Source organism: Macrotis lagotis, chromosome 5 (assembly GCF_037893015.1).
Source record: "Macrotis lagotis isolate mMagLag1 chromosome 5, bilby.v1.9.chrom.fasta, whole genome shotgun sequence".
NCBI classification, from domain to species: Eukaryota; Metazoa; Chordata; class Mammalia; order Peramelemorphia; family Peramelidae; genus Macrotis; species Macrotis lagotis.
Window position 1 is genome coordinate 181,757,604 of NC_133662.1, and position 23,467 is coordinate 181,781,070.

General features: G+C 35.5%; 1 pseudogene; it reads right to left on the bottom strand.

Moving 5' to 3' along the window:
- LOC141489427 (small ribosomal subunit protein uS12-like) overlaps positions 1-22,613 on the bottom strand; it is a 47,747-nt pseudogene extending 25,134 nt beyond the window's left edge.
- Between the last annotated feature and the right edge of the window lie 854 nt (positions 22,614-23,467).

The following is a 23,467-nucleotide window of genomic DNA, read 5'->3' on the forward strand; positions in this document are numbered from 1 at the left end:
ATTACAAATTTGTTTCTCAAAAGTCACACCTCCCCTCCCTCTCCCCTATTCTTTGTTGTCATTCCCTCTTCTCAGGCTGTCCTTTCCCAAAAAATACTAGGAGGGACCAAACTGAAGGACTCCCCCCATCCTTCCAATCTTGCTCTATTTTTCTATTTTCTATTACTTTTAATGAAAAAGAAGGGTTTTTTGGTTTTGTTTTTTGTTTTTTTCTTAAAGTAACTTTGCCATGGTGGTCATTTGATAGTGGTTATAATGGGGATTCTAACTTTTAAAATAATGATGATGTTGATGATGTATGATAATAAACTTAGGAAAAGCAGAAGAGGGATAAAGGGAAGGAAGATAAAAAGAGAAAATGGGAGAGCCAGTTAAAAGGAAGAAGTTAAAAATAGAGAAAGGAGGAGAAAAGAAGAGAGAAATAGAGAAAGAATGATAGAGGGGAGGGAAAAGAGTAAGAAAGAGGACAAAGAAAGAGACAGAGAGAGACAAAGAGACATAGAGAAAGAGGCAAGGAGGTAGAAAAACAGTCAGAGAACAAGGCAACAGCCCAAGAGGGCGAGAGATCTGGGAGAAGCGGGACAAAAACGCTGGAAATATATTCATGCTGACATCATCACCCTTTCCCACAGTGGTCATTCACTTGGGAGGCAGCAGTGTCCATTCACTGCCTTAAAGCTAGCTTTCTAGAGCCTGGGGAGGCCATCTTTCCCTGCCTGAATGCCTTTTTTGTTGTGAAACAGTGGCCTGTTTCTGAAGGCCTGCATAAAGGGCTGAGTAATTCACTGCAGTTGCCAGGAAGTCTGAACCACTTGTGAGCTAACAATAGTTAACTTTATCTCCCACCCCATGCTGAAAGTTCCAGCTGCAGGTCCCGAATTCTAATAAGGGCTTTACTCCCGCTTCTGAGGTTATGGTAATATTTTATCCATCTTATTTCATTAAGACACAGTCCTAACTACTATTGAGGCACCGGAGGCGAGCTTTGCAGATTGAAGGGGACTGGGTGGGGGGAGGTGGGGTAGGGATACTGCTGAATGGAAATAAGAGAAAGGAATGAAAGAAAATAGCTTTTATATTAGCTGGACTGATTTGCTGCTGAATATGAGGATCTAAAGTGGTTTGGAGGAGGAAAGAAAAAAAATTTAGCTCTGACCAGAAAACCTCTGAACCTAAAAGATTGCTTTATGTGTCAACAAATTTTCCCAAGTTTCCCAGGCTGTATGATTTCCTGCTTTTCAGTAGAATGATCAACAGCAGAGGCTGATGAGGTCTTAGGAATTAGTATGAGGCTGATGGGTGTCCTCTGAGGTCCATATTTGGAGACAAATGGCACTATTCAGTGTCCTGGGTGAATGATGACACTGGAGATGAATGTGCTATATATGGTGACGACCAGCATCTGTGATTCATGGATTAGTTTGGCAAAACTGGTAAATATGGCATGGAAACTTGCAAGGTGAAGGAGCAGGTCACTTTCATTGTTTAGTTCTTAAGACATCTCCTTTTTCTATCTGGGAATTCAAGGAGAACAAAGGAAAGGATTGTTAATCTATTATATAAACTATCTTTCCCCTTTCCAAGGAAAGTGAAATAACTTTTCCTACTTTTAGGTGACCTTTCTCAAACTCAAAGACAGTTGGTTTATTGATATTTCAAACATCCCTTCTGTCACCCTTCCCTGGGGCACAAACTAAGTACCTTCTCTCATGTGTATCTAGCCCTATTTTCATATACCTAAGAAATACCATAGATAGTTAGGGTACGTTTCTGATAATTTGATCCATTACTGGAAATACTCTGGGAAAAATGTATCTTCATCCTTTTGCTTATCATTAGCAAACAATACCATAAAAACAAAGTGATTTTTTTAAAAAATAAGTTTAATCTTTGATTATGTATATATTTAAGCTATATAGAACAGGTGATTTTCTTGGTTCATTCAGGAAGATTAAAGTTTCTAAGATGTTTTTCCCAATGTGGTTCTCATCTTTTAAAATGTTCATGTATTAAATGAAAGTTTGATGTAATTATTCAATATGTGACACATAGTCTATAATGACAAGCATGCAAAGAATATTAGCTCAAGGGCCAAGATCAGCAATCATTTGGGTGGTCTTTCTACTAGTTGGTTTCTACTCTGGTTTAAAATCAAATCACTGCATGCATGAATGTATATGTTCTGAAAAGTTTGGGGACACATTTTTATCACTCAAGGCTAAAGTGTTGGTTGGAGACCACTGGAAAGTGGTCTCAGCTATTTTAAGAAAGATTAAGAACAAAAAATGAGTGACAAGAAAAATGAAGATGGCAGCCATATTGGCAACAATAACGAATGCAGAGTTGTAACCAGTTTGGCATCTCTGGATGGAAAATTTAAAGGCTGTAATAAGTATTGATGGGGAGGATCAGATTCCTGGAGACAGAAGACTATGATCTATTTTTACTCTTTCCCCTTCTCTCCAGCTGTCAAAGAGATACCATGCCCTTCACTACACACACACACACACACACACACACATGCACACGTGCACACTCACACACACATACACATATTCATGCCAAAGAATGCAGGGGAAAGCAGCACCATTTGAGGTAAACAACAAGATGGTTTCCCTTTGCTCATTAATAAAGTAAAAATAATACAAGAAACAAATAAAAGAGATTTCATGGATGGGGAGGGGGAATTTCTAAACCAACAATAGTTTAGGTCATTAGAATCTGAAATTTGGAACAAACTTTAGAGATGATCGGATCCAACTAAGGGGATTCAGAAGTTCTGGGACTCTAGGGCTTTTTAAAACTCCACCAGATAGACTCTTTCTCGCATTCCCTTTCTGTAGAGAAGAGAAAAGGTAACACTGAATATCTACTCTTGCAGATAACATGTGTTATTGGTTGAAGAGAGAGAGCAAGAGAAGTCTATCAGATAGAAGAGGGAAAAGGAAGAAGCTCTAAGGAGAAGATAGCCCAAAAGTAGTTTGTTTTTTTTTAAAGAGGGATCAGCTTTTCATTGACTATTTCTGCTCTAGTCATGCGATTGCCATAGATATTCTAGAAGAGTTAATGGCTGGCCTAAGGTCATACAAATAAGCAGAGCCTTCACTGTGTACTAAACTGAATTTTTTTGCCATGATCAATCTATCTAAACCAGATGTTTTGTTATTCTATTTCAGTTTAATATATCATTAAGCTCATAAGATATAGAGGTTATATATACTCATTTAGATTCATGGAAGGAAAACCATTCATACATGTGCATGTGACATTGCTTGTCCTCCATATTGCTTACAAAATTACAAACCGCACTGATACATGTTCTCTGAATGTCCATTCACTCATTTTTAAAATGAGGATAAAATACTTGCACTGCTGACTCCTCACCATTACACTATGTAAATATGTTTTAATATTGAGAGGAACTGAGTAAGCCTACAGGTGGCCTCTCTATTCCTGATTTTTTCTAGTCATATAGCTGACTGCAGCATAGCATAGATCTCTAAGCTCCCTCTCCAATGCATTTTAAAAATTGAACTTAGCTTTCCTCATACTTAGCTAACTACAGCAGATGCAGAACACAGTCGCCTATGGTTTGTCTCCTAAATCAAAGAAACAAAAAACCCCCCACTTTCAAAGCTATCTAACATTCTTTTAAGGCAATAGAACAGTTTTTATGGAACATAAAAGTAAAAAGAAATCTGAACCTTCTTCCTTAGAATACCTGGACACCTGGACAATTTTATGTGTGATGTCTTATTTGAGGATTTTACTTAACTGTAGCATGAAAACTATGTGAATATTAATGACAGGGTCATTTATGTTAAAGAATCAGCAGACCTCCCCTACATCATCTTTCTTCTCCTTCCCTACAAATTCCTCCTCTTCCTTATTAGTTATTTTCTACAAACTATTTATCTTTCCATAACTGTCTAGTTATCCACTGTCTTCCATATTAGAATATAAACTCCTTGAGATCAGTGTCTATTTTTACCTTTCCTTGTATCCCTAGTGTTTAGTCAATCCAGAATGTTAGGAAATAATTAAAAAATGGTTTTTGATTGATCAGTCTAGAATAAGATAGAAATTCTTCCAATTGACTTTTTTTTTATTTTTTGCTAGGCAATGGGGTTAAGTGGCTTGCCCAATGCCCCACAGCTAGGTAATTATTAAATATTTGAGGTTGGATTTGAACTCAGGCACTCCTGACTCCAGGGCCAGTACTCTAGCCATTGCACCACCTAGCCGCCCATCCATTAGACATTTTAAAAAGCCTCTCACTGTTCGTATCTACCCTTTCAGTCTTAAATTATTTTATTCCCCTTCTTACATACTTAGTTCCATCACACTGACCTAGTGACTGTTCCCATCACATGAAATTCTGTCTCTCATCTCCACTTGGGGCAGTAGTATCCTAGGTCTGAAATGCACTCTCTACTTTGTGGAATCCCTTACTTTGAAAGCATAATTCAGCTTTGACCTCTCCCATGGGGCCTTTCTTGATTATCCCACTCCCCAGACACTATAATATTAGTTCTTTCTCCTTTTCGAAATTACTTTTTTATTTTGTATATACTATTAACTTTCTTATATTTTGTATCTACCCCTCTCCCCATAAACTCCTTTGATAAGAATGGGGGTAAAAAAAAAGTTTTGTCTTCATTTTTGAATCCCTAGTGCATGGCTCATCGTAAGTACTTAATAAATATCTATTAAATTGTTGACTATTGTATATCATACAGTCCTAAAAATTAATCCTCTGTACTTCCCAGTATTAGGACTAAATCTTCCAGTTCTAAAGCTTTATGAACATAACAGAATCCATATATATATATATATACATATATATATATATGTATATATATATATGTATATATACACACACATACATATATATATATATATATATACACACAAATTTCACTATATTTAAACATATATCTTTCACTTTTAGGACTGTACAAGTTCATTCATACCATGTTCTCTTTCTTGGAAACGTTATTTATATATAGTTATATGTGCATACAAATACACTCTTTGGAATCTCTCTTTTATCAGTTTCTCTTTGAATTTGACTGTGTTTCTATTTGGGTCTGACTTTGTTTTTCTGTCTATTTTTTGCATGTGCTCTCATTTTCTTTCTCTCCTTGTCTCTGTCTTGGTTTCTTTCCTTCTGACTGTCTGTCTCAATTTCCCCCTTTCTTCCAATAATTAGCAATGGTTTGCCTCCTCTTTCTGTGTATTTTTAAAAGAAGTTTTCTTAATTATATGTAAAAACAATTTTTATTCTCCTCCTTCTTTCCCTTTCTCTTCCTGAAAAGGCAAGTAAATTGATATAGATTACACATGTATAGTCATGTAAAACGTACTTTCATATAAGCCATGTTCCAAGAGAAAACAGCCTAAAAGTTAAAAAAAAAAAAGATAAGCTTTGCTCTATATGCAGACACCATCAGTTCTTTTTCTGGAAGTGCATAGTCTTTTTTTTTTAAATCATAAGTCTTTCAGACTTGTTTTAGATCATTGCAATCCTGAGAATTACTAAGTCATTCACATTTGATCACTGTACAAAATTACTATTACTATGTACACTGATCTCCTGGTCCTGCTCAGTTCACTTTCCTTTCCTTTAGATCATGTAAATCTTCATAAGTTTTCTAGAAACCATCTTGCTCATTTTTCTTATAGCATGATAGTATTTCATCGCAATCATATTATACAACTTCTTCAGCCATCCTTCAATTAATGGGTTAAACAAGTTGTGGTAGATGATTGTGATGGAATATCATTGTATTATAAGAAATACTGAGCTCAGTGAAAAATAGAAAAATGGACAAACATGAAAAGACTTGTTCATAGTAATGAAGAGCAAAATGAATAGAACCAAGAAAACATTCTATACAGTAGCAGCAGAACCACAACCATTAGCAATAAGTTATTTTTGTCTGTTATAAATACTCAAATTAACCATAAAGGACAAGAAAGATTCTATCTGCATTCAGAGTAAGAACTGACAAAAAAGAAGCATGCAAAAATGAATTTAAATACACACATATCCATTGGTGTCTAATGGTAACCATTTTGGAGGGGAAAGAAAAAAGGAACAGAATGATAATTTTCTTGAATATTTGAAAGGAATAGCAAATTATGCAGTTTCATGTACAATCATATTTTTTCATTGTACTGTTATAGAAATTTTTGTTTCATTCTATAAATTAAAAATAGCAAATAATAAATTAATAAATTAAATTAAAAATAAAAAAAGAACTGTTAGAAACATTTTTGTATATTATGGTACTTTTAGTGCAGCTATGTGATACAGTAGGTGTGCTGGAACTGGAGTCAGGAAGATTCACAAGTGCCTAACACTAACTGTGTGACCTTGGGCAAGTCACTTAACCCCCTTGCCTTGTAAAAACAAAACAAAACAAACAAAAGGAGATAACAAAACTCTCCAAGGTCTTTTCCAAGATACTACCCCAAATGGGGTCACAAAGAGTCAGACAGGACTGAATACAACATAAGTCCTGTTCTTTTTTCTTTCATCTCTTTGGGACACAGACCGAGTAGTGATATTACTGTGTCAAAGGGTACGCATCATTTTCTTATCCTTTGGACCTATTTCTAAACTGGTTTCTAGAATGCTTGAATTTATTTATAACTCTACCAAAATTAATTTCTCAATTTCTTCATATCAATACCATCATGTCATTTTTTTAAATATTAGCAAATCTGATGCTGTTTTAGTTGGTATTTATCTAATCAATAGTGTTTTAGATAATTTTTTTTCATATGACCATAGATAGCTTTGATTTCTTCTTCTGAAAACTGTTTATTTATAAACTTTTGATCATTTATTAATTGTGGAATGACTCATAGCCTTATAAATTTGATTCTTTCTTTTAACATTTGAAAAATGAGATCATTATCAGATAAACTTACACCTCTCCCTCCAAATTTCCTGCTTTCCTTCTAACTTTGCCTGCATTGGTTATGTTTGTGCAAAATCTTTTTAATTTAACGTATTCAAAATCATGCATTTTACATCCTATAATACTCTCTATCTGTTGTTTGGTAATAAATTCTTCCCTTATCCATAGATGTGACTGGTAAAATATTCCACAATCCTCTAATTTGCTTATGATGCCATCATTTATGTGAAATTAGTATTTATCCAATTTTTATTTGTGTGAAGCTTTTTTGTGTTCATAAAGTTCCTGGGTTTGACTTGGCAATTATTTTAAATGGAATTTTTCTTTCTATCTCTTCCTGCTGGGTTTTACTGATTATTTATGTGAGTTAATTTTGTATTCATCATTTTGCTAAAGTTAATTATTTCAAATAGATTTTTAGGTGAGTCGCTAAAAATATCTTCTTGTCTGCAAACAGTGCCTTCTTATTATTGTCTTTTTAATTTTATTTTTATTCATAATATTTATTATGATAATATTTTATCTAAATTTTTGTATTTATATTCATTAAGGGAATTGGTATTATCATTCTTTCCTCAATTTTGTTTTTCCTAATTTAGGTATCAGTATCTTAATTGTGTCATAAATGGAATTTGGTAGGATTCCTTCTTTGCCTGTTTTCTCAAATAATTTATCTAGGCTTAGATTGATATGTTCTTTAAATATTTGGTAGAATTTACTTGTACTCCTGACTCTAGGGCTGGTGCTCTATCCACTGCGCCACCTAGCTGCCCCGAGAATTCACTTGTAAATCCATTTATTTGGTCTTTGGAATTTTTCTTTAGGTAGCACATCAATGGCTTTTTTCAATTTATTTTTCTAAGATATGGCTATTTAAAAATTCTATTTCCTCTTATGTTCATCTGGACATTTTTTTTCAAATATTCATCCACTTCCCTTGAATTATTGTATTTATTGACTGTGATTATGCAAAATAATTTTTTTTTTGCTAGGCAAATGGGGTTAAGTGCCTTGCCCAAGGCCACACAGCTAGGTAATTATTAAGTGTCTGAGACTGGATTTGAACCCAGGTACTCCTGACTCCAGGGCTGGTCCTTTATCAACTGTGCCACCTAGCTGCCCCCAAAATAATTCTTAATAATTTCATTTTCATTGATGATGAATTCCATTCTTTTCATTTTTGATTCTGGTAATTTTTCTTCTTTCTTTTTTAAAATCCAACTAACCAGTGGTTATTGTTTTTCTCCATAAAACCAGCTCCTAATTTTATTTATTACTTTAGTGATTTTTTTCAATTTTATTAATCTTTCCCCTGATTTTCAGAATTTATAATTTGGTATTTATTTGGGGTTTTTCAATGAGTTCATTTTCTAGTCTTTGAAATTTCATGCTCAATTCAATGATCTGTTCTTTCTCTATTTTATTGACATAAGAGTTTAGAGAAATAAATTTCCCCTAAGTACTGTGTTGGCTCCATCCCATTAATTTTGTCATGTTGTCTCGTTGTCACTCTCTTTAATGAAATTATTGATTGTTTCTAAGATTTGTTATGACTCATTCTTTAGGATTAGATCATTTATTTTCCAGTTAATTTTAATGTGTCTTTGCACTGTCCTTTACTGAATACATTTTTTTTTGAATTATGACCTGAAAAAGATATATTATTCCTCATTTTCTGTATTTGGCTGTGAGATCTAATACATGGTCAATTTTTGTGAAGGTGCCATTTACAGCTGAGAAAAAGGTATACTCCTTTCTATTTCCATTCATGTTTCTCCTGTCTTTGTATATTTAAAGTCCATCTTTTGTACTGTGGACATTTTTCTTAAAGTAGAAAAAATATCCAAATATTATCTAATGTGTATCTTTCAATTTGGCTTTTTTTTTGTTTAACAAAATAGGATTTTTGACTTTCACATTAAGAATTTTGTTATTTTTTGTCTTTAGATGACCTGTTTTCTTGTCTGTTTCAGTAGGGCCCTTTCTATCTCTTTATTTGCCTGAACTCATTCTCCTATCAGCAGTGTTCATTGCTTTTCCTTCTTTTCTCTGCTTTCAAGGCTTTATATCTTTCTATTTCCCCTTGATTCTGAAGGTCTTAGTATGTTGTTGATTTTCCTTTGAGCTGTTTACTAGTCTTCCTTTGCATCTTTTTATAGCAAATGAACCCTTAATTTTCTGTGCTCTTTGTGAACAGAGGTAGCATGGATAAAAGAAAAACACAGATAATCCCAAAAGTTTGTTTTAATCATTAGTTTCAACCTTGTTCTCAAGAGAAACTATAACAAGTAAAAAAAAAATGGCAGGCAGCCTTGAGATTTAACTCCTTTCATTCTTCTTTCCATCTTCAAATGGGAATACGAGTTAACAGTTAAAGGACCAGTATATCTAGTGGGAGCCACGAACAACCAGATTGGGCAAGAGGCCTAGAAGGTTACAAATTTAGCAAACATCCCACTTAACCCTGGAATGACATCATTGTTTGAGTTCTTTGTGAACATGTACATGGTTAATATTTGACTCATATATGCATCCTATGCAATTTCTATCAATGGAACAAGCAGAAATAATACATTATAATGCAAACTACTTATTTTAAATGCCATAAAGTTTTAAAAAATTAGAAAAATTAAATAATGAACTCAACCACAGCACTTTATGAGGTTAATATGCCATCAACTATGAAATAAAAAGATCCTGGAGGACTCTCATTACAGGTTGGAGGTATGCCTCACATCTTGCCTGGAAATTCCTCCTGTTCTTTGGTATGGTGTACTCTAAGGATTCTGTCAGGTTTTTTTTTTCCTCTACCTCACATCTGCTGCTACTGAGCCTGGACTACTGCCATAGCTGTCATTGACTGGAGCTCTGTCTTCTGCTACTTTTCTCTATCTTCTGCTGCTGATTTTCCACCATTCTCCTCTCTGCTTCTGTTTAGAGGGAGCTCTTTCAGGTCATATGTCTCACAATAGTAAACAGTATTATTTTTTTCTTTAAACAGCCTCATAGTCTCTTCTGCAATATTACACAAAAGGGGTCAATTAAGCAGTTTACAGACTTCTATGACTCATCTCTCCCTTCTGAAGATCTCCAGCCCATGTTGCTAAATGATTTGGGTGATGATATGTCACCATATACTGCTTACATCCTCTGAATCACTCTGAGGCTGTGGATAAATATGAATAATTGGGTGAGTTTGTTCTTTGAAATCCTGTCAGCTTGTGAATCCACCTCTAGAAACATTGGAAGAAGAGGAAACTGCTGGCATTCCAGTCACCCTAGTCAGGATTCTTTCCTGCATTGATAAGCAACTTTCAATAATTAAGAATAGATACTATCAAGAGTCTCTGAAATTGTTTTCTCCCAGAATTATGTAAGACATGTAGACAGGAAGTAAGATTAATTATATTCTATTGAGTACTGAACCAATTTGGAACCAAGAAATATTACATTTCCCTTCCTCCCAAATCAAGGCAACATTGGAATTCTGGCACCAACTAGAAATATAAACCTATCTCATCAAAGGAGGAGTTGGCCAAAATGACAAGACTATGACTAAGGTAAAGTAGGGCTAAGCCACCTCAAAATATACAGGAAGTCTTGGATTGAATAGGAGCTCATGACACAGGAGGTTAGAGTTTTTGATTTTTATCTTGAATTAGATTTGGTACATTCAATCTTGGATTATGTGAGGCTATTTTGTTCTGGATAAGTCCATATTGGTTTGTATTCTTATTTTAAGTCCATATTGGCTTGTATTCTTATTTTAAGTCCATTTTCGTTTGTATTCTAATTTAAGATAGATGTCAGGGAACAACTTCATCTCTGGATGGATAAATGGTTCAATCTGGAATGCATCTGAATGACCTTCATTCACCAGATTCCCTGATGGCTCTTTGTTGGTCAGTGCTCTCTCATAGCATCCGTTCCCTCTAAACAGGATTTTCTTTCTTTTTTCCCCCAATGATTCAAAATTGCACATTCTTTACATGTGTCCATGACTTGTACATTATGTTCTAACATGCTGTCTTTCCTGTTACCAGTTGAACTAAACTTTCAACCATGCTACCAAAAAAGAAAAATCACGTGCTCCTTTGTTCATGATGCTTTCTTTAAAAACAATTTTATTTTGATCTATAGTTTAGAACTTCAGGGAACATCAGTTGATATTTTAGCACAATATTATCTCTCCTTAAAACAATGTCATGTTAAAGAATACTGCATTTAGCATTGAGTAGTTGACTTTCAATCTTGATTCAGTTTCTTATTGCTTGTATGACCCTGATCAAGTCATATGATCATAGATTTAATGGAGACATGAAAGCTAAGAACAATGAAGTGACTTGCCCAAGTTCACAAGCAACAAAGCAATTCAGGATTTTAACCCCGGCCCTTTGTCTCTAAATCCAGTGTTCTTTTTGCCAGCAGGTAGGTGGATCAGTGGATAGAATGTTGGATTCAAGAAGCCTCAGATATTATCTTTGTGACCCTGGGCAAGTCATTTAACTTTGATCTGTGTTAGTTCCCTCAATTTTATAAGATTATAGTGACATCTACTGAGAATCAAATTGTCATTGTGAGAATCAGAAATCATCTTTGTGAAATGCTTAGCACGAAAGTGGATAATAACTTTATTCCATACTATAAACCTTCATCTACAACTTCGCTCTTCTGGGTCTCAGTTTCCTTAGTTGTAAAATGATGGGATGGAACTAGCTAGTTTCTAAGTTGTTTTCAACTTTAAATGAAACTGCTTTTGTGAAAGAACATTATGTGTTGGGAAACTATGAAATGCTTCTGATACATTGATGAGCACTGATTTCTCTGTGATTCAGTCATTTAAACTTCCACATGAAGAGTTTCCGCTGATATGATCACAGAAGAGGGGAGTTCAGAGGCTCAGACATCCATTTTTGATGAGATTCTGTGCCTCAGCTTGTGGGTTCCATGCTGGGCCCTATAATACAACCCATACAATTTTGGAAATCTAATGCTGGCAGACTTCCTCATGAAACATCCAGTCTTTCCTGCTTCCCGGGACAGGAAATACTGCAAAGCAGCTGTTTGGAGGTTGTTTTAGGACTTCCACTTCCCCTCTGAATAAGGCAACACTATACATAGCAGCTACAAAGTGGACAGAGGGAAAATCAATCCAGCCCAAACAACAAGTAAAAAAAATATATTAACTTATAAACCAACAAAGCAAACCCCTCAAATTCATATGGATGGATTTTTGAGGGAAACAAATCAAAACCAAAATAAAACATAGTACCAAAACCCCAAAAGTATAGGTAGAACAACCTGGGCAAAGATAAATAAATCCTAACCTTTGATTCTCTTACAAGATGCTGTAATGTTTCAGTTGCAAAGTATTAAAAGAGAATGCTACATTCCAAGCATATTTCAAACAAATATAGGTAAAGAAGGGAGGAAGGGATAGACTTTGGAACTCAAAACTTTAGAAAATGTTTGAAAATGTAATGGTGAATATATATATATATATATATATGTATATATATATATATATATATATCTTTATAGATATAGATGTTCATATATATTAGATATATTCAATATTTATATATATATATTAGGTATACATATATATTTAAGAAAAGTCATTGGCATATATATATATATATATATATTTACTTTAAGAAAAGAAAGTCATTGGAATAGTTAAGAATAAAAAAAAGATAGTAGTTAAGGGCTAAAATCAGGTAATGTGTGTTGCACACTTGAACACGTATTTCAAATTTTTTTTTTCTAGTACATCACATAGTCTTACTTTTACCCTATCACCCTGTATTGGAATGTAAACTTCTCAGTCAGGGACTTTCCTTTATGAGAACAGTATAAAATAATGCTGAGTACTAGATTTAGATTTTGGAAACCTGGATACAAATATTGACATTTGTGCTAATTAGCTCTGTGTCTTTGGGAAAGTGACAATCTTTGTGATCCCAGTTTCATTATCTGTTAATTGGGAACATTGATACTTATAATACTGAACTCATAGGGCTATTGTGAATACTAAAATACTACAAAATTATGAGTTACCTTTTTCAATAACGGGGAGTAAGAAAGCACAAATCTAAATCAGATTTCTAGGATGTCCTCGGACAAGGAGAAACCATTTGTGCATATAAATGTTTCCAAGAATAACATTTCTTAAATTTATAATTTTGAGCATTACCTTTTTTACCCGCATGTTTGGGATTGTATACACAGAGTCTTGATGCCATCCTGAACCTCTTATGAGGGAGAGAAACTGTAGGGCTTGGAGAGTTATTGTAGATGAGGGGAGTGGGAAGAAATATGTATAGACAACAGTTATGAGAATAATAACAGTATATCTGAGGGAAAGGGATCCAAATAATTTTAGAGTTAAACAAGTAAAGCAAACTGCATTAGCCATACAAGTAACTACAAGAGTCAGGGGACATTCTGTGAGTGAGCTTAGTGTGAGGCAGTCACACTCTGTTATCTTCAACTGCATACTTCCACTCAAGAACTATCATCATCAGGACTGTTGATAGGAAAGAATAGCAAAAAGAACACCAATGTCATTTTCAAGTATGAAGGACAGCAATGTTTATATATAGAGTGTTCCAAATGTATTAGTATAGTTCTGAGCTTTACTATTTTAAACTGCACTAAGACTTTTGGAATGTCCTCATCTCTCATCCCCCACGTATTTGAGTGTGTAAATTTACCTTTGAAAATAACAAAGAGATAGTTTATTTTTATCTAGATATCTGAAAGACTTAGTGACATTCAGTGTTTAAAAATTATGAAAATTATAGAGTAAATACAGTGTCATTCCCACACTATTCCTCTCTTTCTTATCCTTCCTTCGGCCCAACTTTTAAAAGCAGCAAGGAACTATTAGGTGAAGAAATAGTAGACCTGAGTCTTGCCAGGATAATCTGGCTTGAGTCACCACCCAAGGAATGATGTGCATGCACAAGTAAACTTTTTAAACAAGGCTTTTTGAGGTTGTAAAAATGCTTCATTCAGATGGACACTCATCTGAAAGAAAGAAAGCTGCTCGTGGGTAAAAGAAACACAAAACAGAATAAGAGAGTAATATTTCTCAGAATTATACTGGGAAGTCTGCAGGAAGTCTATGGGGCAAAGAGCAGATAGAAGAAAAGTAGAAAATGATTTGGACCAGAGTGGGTGGTGCAAAACAATTAAGAATGAAACTACTAAGAACAGGCTTTTCTTTGAATAGTTCAGGGGCAGATTTGGCTGAAGGACAGAAAGCAATTTTTGTTCCCCAAAATGCTTGACAGTCTTCTCAATCTAAACCAAGAACTTCAGCCCTGCTTTGGGGAATGTCATTTGGAATCAGCCATTGGGCCTTCATTCAGAGACATGATATTTTCCGCATTTCTTCCCAGATATCCTCTTGGGCCTTCTTTGGCAACAGAGTCTAATTTCAAATCCATGTGTGTCCTTGTCTTTTTTGAAGGAGAACTATTAATCACTACATCTTATTGGTTTCAGTGATGTTTGATTCCAGGGTTACTATTTTTTAACTTATGAGAAACATTGTCAGATACAATAATGTGGTCCTTGACTGGATTTGAAAAGATGAACAATTAACTTCACCCCATCTCCCCTTTTAAATTTTAGCTAGATAATAAAGGAAATAGTAAAGTAGAAAGAATAGCAGATTTGGAATTGGAAGATCTGTAAGAAAATCTTGACTTTTCAACATAGTACTTGGACAGGTCATTTTATCTCTGGGTCTCTGTTTCCTCCTCTGTTCACCTGTAAAATGAGGAGATTGGACTAAATGATCTCTAAGGCTTCTTCTAGTCCTCCATCCTATGATTCCCAGAGCTTTAACGTAGGACATTGCTTTCCATGGGATTTTCTCATCTGTTTTCCCTTCATAATAACTCATGTTTATATGCCACTTACCAGTTTCAAAGCACTTTATCTCCATGATTTTACTGGATGTTCACAGCAATCCTACAAGGTAGGTTTCTATCCCTGCAGAAGTGGAATCTAAGACTTAGACAAGTTAAATAATTCAACTCTAGCAAAATGGCAAATAAATTGCAGAATCAAGATTCAATTGAATTCCCATCTTCTGACTTCAGGATTGGTGTTTCTCATTTTCCATGTTGCCTTTCTCCACATATTGATTATGCTCACATGCAGTAAACATTCATATATTATACACAGCCATTTTTATATATGTGTCCAGTTATATTCACTTGAAATTAAAATATATGCCAAATTTGTAAGCCCAGTTATCTGTATGGAGTCATCAATAGGCTAAACATATTTCTACTTTTTCTCCCTTTTACAAAATTAGTATAATTGGAAACAGTGAAAAATGGCAAATATATTTGAATTTAATGTCCCTCTTAATATTCTGCTTCTTTTAATTTGGATCTTAGTATTTTCTTCTTGTGATTCAATGTTACTTTATAGATTTATTCAAATGAATTGTAAGCTCTGCATTATACTACAGAGTTTGTGTTGGCTGAATGAAAGTAAGGTTAAAAGAAGTGGGTCAGGGCAGGGGAAATGTACATCAGTTCCTGGGAAAATGAACCATTTGCCAAGCAGACACCATGTGGGACTGTGTTAGAAGGGAGAAGGATTCTGAGACATGGGAAAATACAACCTATTCTAATACCCCTTTACCCTTTCTTTTTCTCTCATGTACCTTCTTGAAGAAAGCATTGAACAAACATTGGACTGAAAGAGAATAAAGCAGAAATGAAAACCAAACTGTAGTGTGGGTAATAACTTCTATTTGTGAACTGTGTTGCTGGCTTTCTTTGGATTTTAATTTCTGTGTGATCTTTTAAGGTATGTGGCTGGCATGTGCTGGCTCATCATCAAAAGAAAGAACCACTTAAAGCTCTCCATGAAGAAAAATGATCTTGCTTCCCATGATTATCCTGACCTCTCGTATCTGTATTATTCCTACATTGATTTGACCTGAGTTTGTTCTTGGATTTTTTCCTCCTCCAGACCCTTTCCTAGCTTCATGTTTATGCACCCCTACTTGGTGATGGCATTCTGAAAGCTCCATTTTTTGCTTAATTTTGGTGCCACAGCTTTCATTTCTTCTCTGCTTCCAGATATGCTATTTCAGTTCTCTTCAATATCCTCCTTACCCCCCCCCCCACCCCACCCCATCCCCTATAAACAGCTGTTAGCTCTTCAGCATGGGCAAGTCAGGTCAAACTTGTCACCTAGCAATTGGATGTCATAGGCTGCATAAAGAGAGATCTTTAATGTGGAGCAAATGCAGTTTGCCTCGGGAATGTAAGAAGATTCACAGAATGTTAGAATTGTGATCAGTGGGATTTTGTTACCAACTTATCTCAAGCCCTTCTGTTTGCTTATGAGGAAACTTCCTAATAACTACGAGTTTTCTAAAAGTAGAATTGCCTGCCGAGAGAGAGAGAGAGAGAGAGAGAGAGAGAGAGAGAGAGAGAGAGAGAGAGAGTGAGTTTTCTGTAACTGAAATCTTTTTGGTCAGATGTTTGATGTCCAAGTGTAGGGGATATTGACAGGAGCTCCTGACTGAACACATTGGACTAAATTACAGATTTAGAATAGGACAGGACAGAAGTTTTGAGGTCCTTTAGTTCAACCCCATTTATACAGATGAGGAAACTAAGACTCAGAAAGGGTAAATGATTGGTCCAAGGTCATACAAGTAACATAGTGAGGAATCCTAGCTTGGGTTCCCACTCTATCATAATGCTGAGATTCAGAGAAATGGAATCTCCAAGAGATAAAATAGCTGGTTCTAAGCAATTCATAATAAGTGGAAGAACCTACACTTGAACCCAGGTCCACTGACTATAGTCGACTATGGTTTCCCCTATTTTGTGTTCTACTATAGTACCATTCAAGGTAGAGGAAAACTGGAAACATGATGCTTTTACTCAAGTACATACAGGCACAGGCTTCCTTCAGCAGTTTCAATTAAAAAGCAAGTGAAAAACTCAAATTGGAAGGAGATTGCTGATTAGAACACAGGTCTTTGCAAGGTTTCATTAAATAGCAGGTCCATTTCATGGGGAGCATTTTTTTTTAAAAAACACTACAAAAACTGCATTTCACTCTCAAGGCCTCTAGAACCCTCAGCAACAGCCTTTTCTGTGATGCTCAGACTCTTTAAATAACCTTGAAAAATTGTGAGAAAAAGTCAATGAGAAACCAAAATTTAGTGCTCCCATGAAGATCCTATTCCCAGATACACTTTGGGAAATTTAAATTAATCCTGAGCCAGATTCCTATAAATGTTGACTCTAGTGAATAAATCTGTTTCCCCTGTCTTAGGGTGTTTAAGCTTTCCCTCCTTCCCCAAATAAAGACACATTTGAATATTTAATAGTAACTTGATTCCATACTTGTCCCAAACTCCCAATTTTCTTGTCTTACTCTGATGAGACAGTAGATTCTGGGAGCAGAAGGAAGGAAGTCTACCCTTCACACTCACATTTAGCACAGAATTTGACCCCTGGTTAAGTAATAAATACTTGTTAACTTCAGTTTCTCTGTCACCAGACAGAACTGCCCATTTCCAGGCTTAGTGTCCAAGTTTCTCAGCTTAAAGTCATTTCCATGTCCTTCTCCCACTTCACCCTTCCCCCTCAGCTCCCGAGATACACACATTTCATTTCTCCCTTCTCAAATCACTGTAAAAGGCAAGTGGCATTTCGAGGACATGATAAACTCTCACCAAGTTGCAAATAAGCACATAATTTGACAGGGAGCACACCATGGGAAATGAAAACAGATTATTCACTCTAAAGTTATAACCACTTAGCTGTTTGTTCTTGTTCTTAACATTTTGCTCCTTCTCTCTTTGTCCCCCTTCCCAACTTTTGTTTTAAGGGGTCATCTCATGGTAATGTAGTACAGACTGTACAGAATATTGGCTAGATTTTGTCAATACTTATGCTACCAGTAATTTTACTCTGTGTAAGTAAAAAAAATGAATACAGGTTGCCTCAGGATAAATGCATTCACAGGAATGAAGGGGTTAAATTCATTTTTAATTTACCCACAGATGGATGCACCCAGTTTTTCCTTTATCTGAGAAGCCCACATCCATAGGACTGAAATAACAAATATTCAGGAAGCAGCATTGACTGTGAAATTTAACAAAGGGAATTAGCTACAGTAGGTGAACAAGTAACTTTAAATAGCGGAAGCCACAAAGAGAATTAAGGCTGATAAAAGAAAACCAGTAATTACAATATTAGTGCCCTTTGCACATGAGATTCCTAAACTATTTTCAAAACCTATCCACAGTTCCTTCCTCTTCTACCTGAAAACAGGGCAAAATAAAATAAAATAGTGCATAACTAATGTACTTTTTTAGATTATTTCTAATACTTGTTGGAGTCACTATTTGTATGCACTATGAAGCTCTTTTCAAACATTACTCATTTTCTGTCAAAAATTCAACTCAAAAACAGTTTTTTCATAGTTTTTTTTTAATCCAAAGAAAAATGAATAACATACCTAATTTTCTTCAGCATTTAGAGGAGGAAAAGGACTCTGGCCTTTTTCTTTTTATTTAATAAAAAAACTTAATTAATTTTTTAAATAAAAGCTTCTATTTCTAATTTATATTCACCTTTAGAAACTCACTAAAGCTTAAGCCATGATGTCAGACTCATATAAAAGCTTATATCGGCTTGAGTTTTTTTATTGTTATTTTAACTCAGCTATAATTTTTTTAAGCTTTAAAAGGCATTGATCTGAAACAACCAGTCTCACTGAAACTGTCATATACAGCAGGAGGGTGATAGTATCAGGGTAGTGAAAGTTGAAGGAATGATAAGGTTTTTATTGTCTCTGAACTCAAAACAAGGATTGTTATCCTTGGATCCTCTGCTATCAAGTTGAAGAGTAGGAGAGTAAGTACTAAATGAGTTTTTCTAAAACCAAAGTATTTCAACTTAACCTTTCCATGTCAGCATCCTCACATTTAGTCTTCCTCAGATTACATTAGTTTATTGTCCTAAATTTGACATTTTTGAAAGGATATGAATAAAAAAGTGTCCCAAAAGATCCATAACCAGAAGAGGAATTCAGGGTTGTAAAGGACAGAAAAAAAAGAAGAAATGAGTGGAAATTTCAGGGTGGAGAGTCTTCACATACTTGGACTGGATGTCTTCATAACTGTCCAACACATTGAGACTCATAGGTTCCCCTTAATCCCATTAGCTGAGGTTTTATCTGGGTGCAATCACTGAACATGCTACAACTTCTTGGAGTCATATGTAAGAGTTTAGGTGGTAGATGGACCCCAAAGGTTGATGCTTTAATGCCCTTACACCAAAGGTACAAGTCATCCTTGAATATGCCCAGACTCCAGCAGGTACTATTACTTTAGTAAGAAAGAGTAGTTCTAACTCATTTGGAGTCAAAATGGGTCAATATTGTCAAAACTAATTTCAGAAAAAAATAAATGCTATGCATACAGTTTGGAGAAACTGAGTCATCATGTTTTCCTTAGGCAATGATAAGTATCCCCTTACGTGGTCTCATGTATTGGAATTCATATGTATTTAAAGTTTTAGTTACATAAAATGTGATCATTGATTTTAACCCAATAGAAATATGCAGCAAGAATAACCATTTTAGGGGAATTCATTATTTAGGACTTGGCTACTTAGGTTTTTGAGGTTTGCAAAGGACTTTACATATGTAAACTCATTTGATCTACACAGTGGCCCTCAAGTAGATGCTATTATCTCCATTTTGTAAATGAGTTAGTAACTGTGGAGTCATGCAATAAGTAAATATTGCCAGAGGCAATATGATGTTTGTCCTTCATTCTCAAAGAAGACCATGACATCAGAGAGGTGATGCCATGACAAGCACATGTATTGGATGTAAGCGAGGGGGTGCTGTACTAAGTTACCAGTCTCAATTTCTCCTCCAGAGATATGAATCAGGCTGACTGGAGATGGCCCTGGATGGCAGGCAATCCTAGTTAAGTGACTTGCACAAGGCCACACAGCTAGTATCTGAGACTGGATCTATCCACTGCACTACCTAGCTGCTTCTTAGGCAATATCTGAAGTAAGGGCTCAGTTTAGTGCCTGACACAAGGTAGGTGTTTAATAAATGTTTATTGAATGAATGATTGGTCTTCTTGATTCTTGAGTTCCTTATTCTAATCACTGTGCCACCTAGAATTGAATCTGTCCAAGTTAATTTAGGATGGGTATATTGTGGCATAATGTATTGTCCACCTCTCCCTCATTCACAGATAAGGAAACTGAGGCCAACTGATTTGGCAAAGCTCACATATGTAGCCATTCAAAGAGTAAATATTTAGACTTCAAATCCAATACTGATTTCCCTGTACCATGTTTTCCTTGCATTGACTGTTGTTGAGTTTCTGTCATGAAGAAGTCAGGAAATTTAGGGTTCATAGTAACAACCATGCCTTACGCAGTCCAGTTGTGAGTAAACTAATTGAGTCAAAAGACCCTAGCACTCTGTGGGAATTGTTTTGGTCCCTTACCTAAATGTGTACTTAGGGTTTCTTTTAGAAACTCAGTTATTAACCTGGCAATCTGTCACATCTCCTGTGGAGCTCTGGCTCCAAGTACAGTGCTGGGGGCCACTGTCTATTCACACCAAGACTGCCAAGGGAAAATGCACTGGGCCATCAATTCAAGAGAGAGCCCAGATCCGGAGGGTATCTCTTTTCTTTTCTTCTAAATTTAATAAGCTCCATAGGCAGGGTGTCTGGGAGCTTGTGTGAACCTTCGAGTCCCAATGAACCCTAGTGGGCAAAGTGATACCAATGTAACTGGCTCCCTCTACTGGCTGATAGTTTTGATGACCATGTGTCTTAGATTTTTTTCCAAGACAGTCCTGAAGTCCTGATTCTAAGAAAAGAAATTGGACATTGAAAAAGATTTTAGAAAGAAAAAAGCCTTTGTCACCTTGTTTGGTTCAGAAATCACATTCATTTTCTTTCAGACCCATATAATTTTTTTTCTGTCCTAAACTCAGAGAAGTTTGTAGAAAGATTCCCCACAAAGTCCCAGATTCTGGGTTGGTTTAGCAATCTCTAACTCCCCATCCCTTCCCACACAAACAACTTCCTAAACAAGTGTGAGGTTTTCAGGTATAGCATGAAGACCTTTTCAGTTGACTCTTCTTTTCCTACCCACCCATATCTCTATGACCTTATGTTTTATTGAAGATAATTACTAGGACTTATGAGATCAAAGGATCAGAGGTTTCATAGATGGAATTAACCTTAGATATCCCTTTCTTTAATTGAATGTCTTCATTGGATAAAAGAAGAAACTGTGAAATTAGGTGCTTAGAATAATGCAGTTACTAAGTAATTTGAGAGAGTACTCAATTCTTCTAACTTCAAATCTATTAAATTTCCTCTGGATTGGCTTATAGTGATGGGGTGGACAGGAAAACACACATTTTAGAGCTGCAAGGGGCCTTAGATTTTATCCTAACCCATTTTTTTATTTTGTTGATGAAGGAATGAACAAAAAGGCAATTATTTAGTCCTCATAACCGGCCATTGTGCCAAGTGCTAGAAATACATAGAGAAAATCCCGTCTCGTTTCTCAAAAAGTTCACATTTGAATTATCAGGGAAAATACATATTGAAGGGCCCACCAGTTATATGGCTGAAGGAAAGAAAAAGGAGACTGGGGATTCAGGAATTTCCTTGTGGTTACACAATTAGTGTTTCTCAGAGGATATACTTGAAGGCAAATTTTTCTGATATCAGATTCAGGATTTTTTCCAGTATACTATATATTTGAAAGGAGATGGAATGACACTGAGAAAAGTGGGCAGTATTAGGATCCCTCCTCACTTTCTTCTATCAAGATGATTGTTTAGCAATTAGGTCAGAGAACTGATGCTAATCAATTAATCTTGATGCCTGTATTTCTGAACTAACCTGAAATATGTAGCTTAGCAGTATTTAGAGTCTTGAAGTATATAACCTTCACTTCCAATTGAGGGTTAGATTAAATTGTTTTGATATTTGGTCTTGTTTGCCTATCAGACAAATGAGAATTTACTTCTCTTTCCCAAGAGAGCTGAATATGTTTGCAATTGTAGAATGTTGCTAGATTAAAAAAAGGACCAACAAGTCATTATCAAAATTAACAGAACATTAAGAACAAATTAATCATTGAGGTATTTCTTTTGGACTTATAACTTCAGATACTTTCAAAAACCTCCATTTGATTTAGGAAGTTGGAGGGGGAAAATAACACACTACTAAACTGTGAACTTAGACACCAAGTCCTTGTATGCAATATATTTTTATGGCTGATGCAACTGATAGAAATAGGAGACTGTAGAGTCCTGAATGCCTTCATAACTAGGTAATGGAATGTGTTTTATTCATAGATGACTGGTCAAATTCTGACCCAGGTTAACTTGGGATGATTGTGGGGCAGTCAATGTGAAATGCATTTCAGGTTCCAGCTCAGTTGCTAGGACAGGTGTCCACTCGAGAATATGGCACTAAAATTGGTAAGGCTAGGAGACATATCAAAGTCAGAATAAGTCATAGAGCCTGAAGCAATGTCTCTTACTTACCTGGCAATACTTCATGGCTGCAGCTCTTGGGCTAACTATGGTAGTACAAGTGGAAACGAGTGGGATCTTTTCTGCTAGCTGCATCCGTCAGTAAATATTTCTTAAGCACCCACTACACACCACGCACAGTGTTACATACTGGGGATACAAAAACGATTCAAAAAATTATGTGGCACTGTCAATAAATTTATCAACTACCTCTGTAGGGTAGTTAAATTGGCCAGTGACTTCATTGGTATAGGTCAATAACTGCTCAGCAAATTCTAGTTTTAGAGAGTTGCCTGGGGGCTTTGACTCTAAAAGATTAAATGACTTGTTCAGGGTCACCCAGTCTGTGTGGAACAGGGGATGAATTGTCTCTGAGGCCTTGAGGTACGCAAAGCTGTCTCTCCCTGCTGCCCTTCATGAGCATTGAATACTTTTGGGGGCTGGGGAGTGGGACAGGGGATTTTTTTAATAGAAACTATGACACAGAATCCTATGCTTATAATGACACACTGAATATTCATAAACCTAAAAACAAGCCTTTTGAAACTTTCACTCCCACTCACCAGGGTAGAAACATTTCAGCAGGAGGTGATCAGCAACCTTCCATGTGTCATTCACTTAGCTGAAAATAAAATGTCTTAAGTTCTCTTGATTGATCTATATCCCCCCTTTTCTTTTGGGGGAATACTATTTTCTTTTTGTTTGTATACTAAGAGAGTATACATATTATATATATATATATATATATATATATATATATATATATATATATATATATATATATATATATATATATTTATACATTTTCCCCATAGCATAAATAAAATGACTTTGCATTTCAGGAGAAGAATAACTGTAATGAGAAGTCATGCTTGGAGGGGGAGTATTGCTCAATTTATGGGAAGGAGAAATAAATCTTGCCTGTTTGACATAGGGTGGATTGCTACTGC